Source organism: Pseudophryne corroboree, chromosome 9 (assembly GCF_028390025.1).
Source record: "Pseudophryne corroboree isolate aPseCor3 chromosome 9, aPseCor3.hap2, whole genome shotgun sequence".
NCBI classification, from domain to species: Eukaryota; Metazoa; Chordata; class Amphibia; order Anura; family Myobatrachidae; genus Pseudophryne; species Pseudophryne corroboree.
Window position 1 is genome coordinate 222,404,773 of NC_086452.1, and position 10,782 is coordinate 222,415,554.

The 10,782-nt window shown below is 43.9% G+C and overlaps 1 pseudogene; it reads left to right on the plus strand.

The window, feature by feature from the left end:
- Positions 1 to 5,893: 5,893 nt before the first annotated feature.
- LOC134964601 (5S ribosomal RNA) lies at positions 5,894 to 6,012 on the plus strand (annotated as a pseudogene).
- The last annotated feature ends 4,770 nt before the right edge of the window (positions 6,013 to 10,782 follow it).

A 10,782-nucleotide genomic window follows, 5' to 3' on the forward strand; every position in this document is an offset into this window, starting at 1 on the left:
ACATAATAAATATATCTACCTGTCCGGCTGCAGTACTAGTGTGATATAATATATATTGATTTCATCTCATTATCATCTAGTCTATATTAGCAGCAGACACAGTACGGTAGTCCACGGCTGTAGCTACCTCTGTGTCAGCAGTCGCTCGTCCATCCATAATTGTATACCACCTACCCGTGGTTTTTTTTTTTTTCTTTCTTCTTTATACATACTACTATAGTAGCTTACTGTAGCAGTCTGCGGTGCTGCTGAGCTGACAGTGTCCAGCAGGTCCGTCATCAGTCATTACATAATAAATATATATACCTGTCCGGCTGCAGTACTAGTGATATTATATATATATATATTGATTTCATCTCATTATCATCCAGTCTATATTAGCAGCAGACACAGTACGGTAGTCCACGGCTGTAGCTACCTCTGTGTCGGCAGTCGCTCGTCCATCCATAAGTATACTAGTATCCATCCATCTACATTGTTTTCCTGAGGTGCCTTTTAGTTGTGCCTATTAAAATATGGAGAACAAAAATGTTGAGGTTCCAAAATTAGGGAAAGATCAAGATCCACTTCCACCTCGTGCTGAAGCTGCTGCCACTAGTCATGGCCGAGACGATGAAATGCCAGCAACGTCGTCTGCCAAGGCCGATGCCCAATGTCATAGTACAGAGCATGTAAAATCCAAAACACCAAATATCAGTAAGAAAAGGACTCCAAAATCTAAAATAAAATTGTTGGAGGAGAAGCGTAAACTTGCCAATATGCCATTTACCACACGGAGTGGCAAGGAACGGCTGAGGCCCTGGCCTATGTTCATGGCTAGTGGTTCAGCTTCACATGAGGATGGAAGCACTCAGCCTCTCGCTAGAAAACTGAAAAGACTCAAGCTGGCAAAAGCACCGCAAAGAACTGTGCGTTCTTCGAAATCCCAAATCCACAAGGAGAGTCCAATTGTGTCGGTTGCGATGCCTGACCTTCCCAACACTGGACGTGAAGAGCATGCGCCTTCCACCATTTGCACGCCCCCTGCAAGTGCTGAAAGGAGCACCCGCAGTCCAGTTCCTGATAGTCAGATTGAAGATGTCAGTGTTGAAGTACACCAGGATGAGGAGGATATGGGTGTTGCTGGCGCTGGGGAGGAAATTGACAAGGAGGATTCTGATGGTGAGGTGGTTTGTTTAAGTCAGGCACCCGGGGAGACACCTGTTGTCCGTGGGAGGAATAGGGCCGTTGACATGCCTGGTGAAAATACCAAAAAAATCAGCTCTTCGGTGTGGAAGTATTTCACCAGAAATGCGGACAACATTTGTCAAGCCGTGTGTTGCCTTTGTCAAGCTGTAATAAGTAGGGGTAAGGACGTTAACCACCTCGGAACATCCTCCCTTATACGTCACCTGCAGCGCATTCATAATAAGTCAGTGACAAGTTCAAAAACTTTGGGCGACAGCGGAAGCAGTCCACTGACCAGTAAATCCCTTCCTCTTGTAACCAAGCTCACGCAAACCACCCCACCAACTCCCTCAGTGTCAATTTCCTCCTTCCCCAGGAATGCCAATAGTCCTGCATGCCATGTCACTGGCAATTCTGACGAGTCCTCTCCTGCCTGGGATTCCTCCGATGCATCCTTGCGTGTAACGCCTACTGCTGCTGGCGCTGCTGTTGTTGCTGCTGGGAGTCGATGGTCATCCCAGAGGGGAAGTCGTAAGCCCACTTTTACTACTTCCACCAAGCAATTGACTGTCCAACAGTCCTTTGCGAGGAAGATGAAATATCACAGCAGTCATCCTGTTGCAAAGCGGATAACTGAGGCCTTGACAACTATGTTGGTGTTAGACGTGCGTCCTGTATCCTCCGTTAGTTCACAGGGAACTAGACAATTTATTGAGGCAGTGTGCCCCCGTTACCAAATACCATCTAGGTTCCACTTCTCTAGGCAGGCGATACCGAGAATGTACACGGACGTCAGAAAAAGACTCACCAGTGTCCTAAAAAATGCAGTTATACCCAATGTCCACTTAACCACGGACATGTGGACAAGTGGAGCAGGGCAGGGTCAGGACTATATGACTGTGACAGCTCACTGGGTAGATGTATGGACTCCCGCCGCAAGAACAGCAGTGGCGGCACCAGTAGCAGCATCTCGCAAACGCCAACTCTTTCCTAGGCAGGCTACGCTTTGTATCACCGGTTTCCAGAATACGCACACAGCTGAAAACCTCTTACGGCAACTGAGGAAGATCATCGCGGAACGGCTTACCCCAATTGGACTCTCCTGTGGATTTGTGGCATCGGACAACGCCAGCAATATTGTGTGTGCATTAAATATGGGCAAATTCCAGCACGTCCCATGTTTTGCACATACCTTGAATTTGGGGGTGCAGAATTTTTAAAAAAACGACAGGAGCGTGCAAGAGATGCTGTCGGTGGCCAGAAGAATTGCGGGACACTTTCGGCGTACAGGCACCACGTACAGAAGACTGGAGCACCACCAAAAACGCCTGAACCTGCCCTGCCATCATCTGAAGCAAGAAGTGGTAACGAGGTGGAATTCAACCCTCTATATGCTTCAGAGGTTGGAGGAGCAGCAAAAGGCCATTCAAGCCTATACAATTGAGCACGATATAGGAGGTGGAATGTACCTGTCTCAAGCGCAGTGAAGAATGATTTCAACGTTGTGCAAGGTTCTGCAACCTTTTGAACTTGCCACACGTGAAGTCAGTTCAGACACTGCCAGCCTGAGTCAGGTCATTCCCCTCATCAGGCTTTTGCAGAAGAAGCTGGAGGCATTGAAGGAGGGGCTAAAAGGGAGCGATTCCGCTAGGCATGTGGGACTTGTGGATGGAGCCCTTAATTCGCTTAACAAAGATTCACGGGTGGTCAATCTGTTGAAATCAGAGCACTACATTTTGGCCACCGTGCTCGATCCTAGATTTAAAACCTACCTTGGATCTCTCTTTCCGGCAGACACAAGTCTGCTGGGGTTCAAAGACCTGCTGGTGAGAAAATTGTCAAGTCAAGCGGAACGCGACCTGTCAACATCTCCTCCTTCACATTCTCCCGCAACTGGGGGTGCGAGGAAAAGGCTCAGAATTCCGAGCCCACCCGCTGGCGGTGATGCAGGGCAGTCTGGAGCGACTGCTGATGCTGACATCTGGTCCGGACTGAAGGACCTGCCAACGATTACGGACATGTCGTCTACTGTCACTGCATATGATTCTCTCACCATTGAAAGAATGGTGGAGGATTATATGAGTGACCGCATCCAAGTAGGCACGTCAGACAGTCCGTACTTATACTGGCAGGAAAAAGAGGCAATTTGGAGGCCCTTGCACAAACTGGCTTTATTCTACCTAAGTTGCCATCCCACAAGTGTGTACTCCGAAAGAGTGTTTAGTGCCGCCGCTCACCTTGTCAGCAATCTGCGTACGAGGTTACTTCCAGAAAATGTGGAGAAGATGATGTTCATTAAAATGAATTATAATCAATTCCTCCGTGGAGACATTGACCAGCAGCAATTGCCTCCACAAAGTACACAGGGAGCTGAGATGGTGGATTCCAGTGGGGACGAATTGATAATCTGTGAGGAGCGGGATGTACACGGTGATATATCGGAGGATGATGATGAGGTGGACATCTTGCCTCTGTAGAGCCAGTTTGTGCAAGGAGAGATTAATTGCTTCTTTTTTCGGTGGGGGTCCAAACCAACCCGTCATTTCAGTCACAGTCGTGTGGCAGACCCTGTCACTGAAATGATGGGTTGGTTAAAGTGTGCATGTCCTGTTTATACAACATAAGGGTGGGTGGGAGGGCCCAAGGACAATTCCATCTTGCACCTCTTTTTTCTTTCATTTTTATTTGCGTCATGTGCTGTTTGGGGAGTGTTTTTTGGAAGGGCCATCCTGCGTGACACTGCAGTGCCACTCCTAGATGGGCCAGGTGTTTGTGTCGGCCACTAGGGTCGCTTAGCTTACTCACACAGCTTCCTCATTGCGCCTCTTTTTTTCTTCTTTGCGTCATGTGCTGTTTGGGGAGTGTTTTTTGGAAGGGCCATCCTGCGTGACACTGCAGTGCCACTCCTAGATGGGCCAGGTGTTTGTGTCGGCCACTAGGGTCGCTTAGCTTAGTCATCCAGCGACCTCGGTGCAAATTTTAGGACTAAAAATAATATTGTGAGGTGTGAGGTATTCAGAATAGACTGAAAATGAGTGGAAATTATGGTTTTTGAGGTTAATAATACTTTGGGATCAAAATGACCCCCAACTTCTATGATTTAAGCTGTTTTTTAGGGTTTTTTTAAAAAAACACCCGAATCCAAAACACACCCGAATCCGACAAAAAAAATTCGGTGAGGTTTTGCCAAAACGCGGTCGAACCCAAAACATGGCCGCGGAACCGAACCCAAAACCAAAACACAAAACCCGAAAAATTTCAAGTGCACATCCCTACATTGTATCTCTCTTTCCGGCAGACACAAGTCTGCAGAGATTCAAAGACCTGCTGGTGAGAAAATTGTCAACTCAAGCGGAACATGACCCGTCAACAGCTCCTCCTTCACTTTCTCCCGCAACTGGGGCTGCGAGGAAAAGGATAAGATTTCCTAGCCCACCCGCTGGCGGTGATGCAGGGCAGTCAGGAGCAAGTGCTGACATCTGGTCCAGACTGAAAGACCTGCCAACGATTACTGACATGTCTACTGTCACTGCATATAATTCTGTCACCATTGACAGAATGGTGGACGATTATATGAGTCACATCATCCAAGTAGGCATTTCAGACAGTCCGTACGTATATTGGCAGGAAACAGAGGCAATTTGGATGCCCCTGCACAAACTGGCTCTATTTTACCTAAGTTGCCCCCCCCCCCCCCCCCTCCAGTGTATACTCTGAAAGATTGTTTAGTGCAACCGGTCACCTTGTCAGTAATCGACGTAGGAGGTTACTTCCACAAAATGTGGAGAGGATGATGTTCATCAAAATGAATTATAAATCTCTCCGGAAAGACCTTGACCAGCAATTGCCTCCAGAAAGTAGAGATTGATTGCTTCTTTTTTGGTGGAGGCCCAAACAAACCAGTCATTTCAGCCACAGTCATGTGGCAGACCCTGTCGCTGAAATAATTGGTTTGTTAAAGTGTGAATGTCCTGTTTATACAACATAAGGGTGGGTGGGAGGTCCCAAGGATAATTCTATCTTTCACCTCTTTTTCTTCTTTGCATCATGTGCTGTTTGGGGACTAGTTTTATTTTTAAGTGCCATCCTGTCTTCCACTGCAGTGCCACTCCTAGATGAAACAGCTCATAACCCCCCTTAGGGGTACCTCGGTCCAGTAAGCGCCCACTGGGGCTCTAATGCTTACATATCAATTATATGCTTACTTGTTACTCTTTCATTGGCTATTGTTGCCTTGCAGGGGTAAAAACATTGAGGAACCAGTTAGTAATTACTGTGATTCAATCTGTGTATTTTTACATTTCCTATTTCCTTGCTGTTTGGAAATGAAGCTGATGCTTATGCATAGTTGTATACAATTTAAGTTGCTGGAATAATGGAATAGTACCTGTCTGATAAGTGTACACCATATATACATCTACAAAATGATTTTAAGGCAATAGCTCTATGCAGAAAGCATACATTTTTTATCTGTTAGGAAATATCTTTAATAAATAAGGATTCTATGTCATGAGATAGCAGATAAATTCTTAACAATTGAGGATTAGACTTTGTTAATTATCCCTGATAAGCTCCTTTCAGTTCATCCATCTAAAGAGGCTCCTTTTGACTTTACTTTTAGGTACTTTACCCTACACCTTTCTCACTCTATCATGTGCTCTCTCATCCACATTTGGACGCAGAAGCATGTTTCCTTCATAAGGTAGTAGTACTCTCTCATTCAGCAGATTACTGCCATACTCCACAGGATATGCCCAATCTCATCTGATCTTGGAAGCCAATCTATGATAGGCCTGGTTTGTAATTGGTTGGGAGACCAGCAGTGAATACCAGGTGCAGTAAACAAATAAGCTGAACAGCAGAAGGAAGATACTGTATCTACCTACTATTATTCTACGTACTCACCAGTGTTTCTTTTCTAATTTCTGATACACAGCAATCCTTTTTTTCTGGGGGATGTAAATATATTCATTGTTCTACTGTGATCTCAATTAAGTAGATACCCCGATTATAGGGTCTGCAAAATACTGTGACCTCTCTCCCTAATGTATTTTGAGTGAGAGGGGCCCTGCATTAACATTTATAGATTTTTCACAGGATTAAAAGGCACAAATCTGCTGAATTAAATGCCTTCTGGTGAAACCTCTGCCTGAACTTAGAGCTGATGGTGTTTGATAACCCATATAGGCAACATTTGTATTATTTTTTTCCATATCATATTACTTATACATTAATTGCAATGGAGTGGACCACTTAAGAAGTTACCCCCTTGGGAACAATACACCTGTCTCACTATATCATAGATAGACAGGTTTACCCAGGAAAGCGGATTACTGAACCTAAATATTTTTCACCAAGGCATTCTATCATTATTGATTATATTTTCTTTTGTGTTACTAACGAGGTCAATAACTTATAACCATGTATGAACACTAAAGGTATAACAACTTTTTTGTAAGTCACAATATTTTAATGAAAGAATTAAAAGTTAAGTTTCATTGTCTACTAACATTTTGTAAGAGTGCCCCAACACAGAGTCTTTCTTTTTTCTTTTTTCTGTCCACTCCTAGATGGGCCAGGTGTTTGTGCCGCACACTTGTGTCGCTTAGCTTAGCCATCCAGCTACCTCATTGCACCTCTTTTTCTTCTTTGCATCATGTGCTGTTTGGGGCCTAGTTTATTTAAGTGCCATCCTGTCTGACACTGCAGTGCCACTACCAAGAAAGAGCACTATATACATTTCATGAACATTATGTGGACTCACCAAACCTCTGCTATGAAATCACCAGTACTACGTCCACTCACCCTCTGGCAGAGAACATCAGCAGTGCCTTACAGGCTTACCCCTCAAGGTGAGCAGGGAGCACTGGTGGGGAGAGAACCAAAGCCAGGCTCAGCATGATTATTTTCTTCAGATTTGAGTGTGCTCCTCACATTCTCATACCCCCCCTTCCCCGTACTGCTCCAATTAGACCAGGATAATTTCCCTTCTTTCGTTGTTTACCTGCAAAAGTGATCTCATCATGTTCTTTCTTCTTCTTAAAAAAACAAACAAAAACTTTTACTGCATACTTCCACCCTACCGTGGGGTATTCCTGTGAGGTGTGCTTCCACTGATTGCACACCCTGCCTGCAGCATCAAACATAGTGCACCCCAAATGGGGGCCTCTGGTGGTTCCTCCGCGGGCAGGTTGTGCCTCACTTGGATTGCTCATTCAGGTTATATCATACGACTACACAAGTGCCCATTCTCCCATATATGCATTGGGCCCATGTATGGCTTACCTCCCAGTGTAACCTCTCTAGCGCACCCAATATGGCTGCCTCATCTGGTACGCTTGTGAATGGGATGGAAATACATGGACCTGATGGTTTTGTTTGTACCCTACTCTGAATGTTAGGATGCTGCAATCAGCCCCATTTTGTGTCACCTCTTCTAGGGATGGACTATTCCACCCAGGGTAATCCTACGCTGTGCACTGAAGATGGCTGCTGCACCTGGTACCCTGTGAGGGTGGAATACACAGGAAATTGGTAAATCTGCACAGAGTACTGTATTAATAATGTTTATATTGATTTAGTAATTTGTCAAACTAACATTATGCTTACTATATAAACAAACAAATTCAGCAATGGGTTGGTGGTGCTCCCGGAAAATAGTTCAGTAAACTATATGGAAAAGGGTGGTCTTAAGAAAGAGCAAAAGACAAAAGCAGCTATATGCCTTTTCCAGGGCACGCTTAGAAAAAATATATGTAAGAAAGTGATGAATTATGAAAATATGAGTAAATTAATACTTAACTTTTATTAAGATATACTTGATAAAAGGGAGAAAGCGAATATAGATAATTGCTACAAATTTTGGGGCGATTATCTATATTCGCTTTCTCCCTTTTATCAAGTATATCTTAATAAAAGTTAAGTATTAATTTACTCATATTTTCATAATTCATCACTTTCTTATATATATTTTTTCTAAGCGTGCCCTGGAAAAGGCATATAGCTGCTTTTGTCTTTTGCTCTTTCTTAAGACCACCCTTTTCCAGGTGGAATACACAGCCCATGGAAGTTATTACCCAAAATGCCTACAACAACCCTGCATTATGATTACTCTATGCATTTTAGATTTTCATTTTTATGCCTGTGTATTGCTGTATTAATTTTCTGTATTATGCTTGTTTTGATGTAAAGCGCCTTGAGTCCTATTTGGAGAAAGAGCGCTATATAAATAAAATTATTATTATTATTATTATTATTATTATTATTACTAGATGGGCCAGGTGCTTGTGCCGCATACTTGTGTCGCTTAGCTTAGTCATACAGCTAGTTCATTGCAACTCTTTTACTTCTTTGCATCATGTGCTGTTTGGGGCCTAGTTTTTTTAATTGCCATCCTGTCTGCAGCTGCAATGCCACTCCTAGATGGGCCAGGTGTTTGTGCCGCACACTTGTATCGCTTAGCTTAGTCATACAGCCACCTTGGTGCAACCTTTTGGCCTAAAAACAATATTGTGAGTAGTGATGTGTTCAGAATAGACTGGAAATTAGAGGAAATTAATGTTATTGAGGTTAATAATACCATAGGAGCAAAATCACCCCCAAATTCTGTGATTTTAGCTGTTTTTATATTTTTTTTCAAAAAATCATCCAGATTCAAAACCAAAACACAAAAGGGTGGTTTTGGCAAAACCAAGCCAAAACCAAAACACGAGCGGGGAATTAGGACCAAAACCAAAACACAAAAAGTGCCTGCCGCACATCTCTAATATATCTATCTATCTATCTATCTATCTATCTATCTATCTATCTATCTATCTATCTATCTATCTATATATATAGCATCACATGTCCATCCCGCAACAAAGTCACTAGCATAGACAGGACCAGCACACTGTAGTTTAGTCAAATGCAATATTTACTCCATGTGTATAAATAAATGAGGATACAAAGCTCAGCATATACTCATCGTAAGAAAGCACAGAGAAACACAGTAGACCTCCCGAACAGCCGTTTTCGGACTTAATCCATCATCAGGGGAACAGTCACCAAAAGTGCCATAGTGCCTTGTGCAAAATATGCCTGTATAAAGAGCCAAAACCAACTTCACTTGTGTGCTCTATTTAAGCACACCTAATGGCGCTTACCTGCCGCACCTGTGATCTCCACCGCCACCCATGGTTGATCCGACCCACAACACTGCCTGTCCGGGTCCTCCGCCGCTGGACCGCACGCCGGTGCACCCCATGGCCGGAAGTCCGGGTCCGTGACACGCACATGTGCGCGTCACATAGCCGGAAGTCTGGGTCCATGGACCGCATCCTGCGCTCCACCAGCAGGGAAGTCACCCCTTGTGCAGCGCAGCGGTAACCAGAGCAACCAGGGCGCATGTCCGAGATCCGGAACACGCAGGCTATGTCCATAACAGTATATTAATGCTATCCAACACAAACATAACAAAACAGTGCTGGCACTAGGGCTGGCACTGGTGATAGATTGTTAACCCTGTGAATGATAGATCGCTACATATAAAAAGTACATGTGTTTATCTTGGGCTGAACTAATAGGTTGTTTTGAGATCATTCTCTATTTTATAGATTGTATATAATGTTAAATGTTAACTTCATCAATGCTGCCATGCATCGTGGGATATCATTTTGGTTCCCCCACTTTTAAGATTGAGGGGTGATACCTTTCATTGATTATGAAACCTGATGCATGACAGCGTTGAGGGGTGTTCACTTATATATTAATGTGGTGTGCACTGTTTTGTTATGTTTGTGTTGGATAGCATTAATATACTGTTATGGACATAGCCTGCGGGTTCCGGATCTTGGACATGCGCCCTGGTTGCTCTGGTTACCGCTGCGCTGCACAAGGTATGACTTCCCTGCTGGTGGAGCGCAGGACGCGGTCCATGGACCCGGACGGGCAGGATGCGTTCCAGCGGCGGAGGACCCGGACAGGCAGTGTGGTGGTTCGGATCAACCATGGGTGGCGGTGGAGATCACAGGTGCGGCAGGTAATGACTGTCCCCTGATGATGTATTAAGTCTGAAAACGGCTGTTCGGGAGGTCTACTGTGTTTCTCTGTGCTTACTTACGATGAGTATATGCTGATCCTTGTATCCTCATTTATTTATATACATGGAGTAAATATTGCATTTGACTAAACTACAGTGTGCTGGTCCTGTCTATCCTAGTGACTTTGTTGCGGGATGGACATGTGATGCTATATCAACATTTATTGACCGGACACCTGGGATATACATCTGAGAGTGTCAGTGCGGCTTCCCGGATTTCTTTTCTGTGATCATTATACAATTTATTATTGGAGCTGCACCACTACTGGATTTTTTTATATTTTTAAGGACATTGTTTGTATTTTTTTTGATTTGTTGGTTTATTGAGTGTATTTAATTGTTTTCACTCTGTATATTATGGAGAATGATATTGGTAACCTTACGGGCACCAAGAGATTTCTTGAAAAAGATGTCAGTTGTATTTTATTTAGCACAACAGATCAGCTTGCTTTTGATGTAGATTCACCAGCCGAGGTAAATAGTGATTTGCTTAAATTACGTAAAAGGTTGATTGAATTGGAATTGCATGGTTTAAC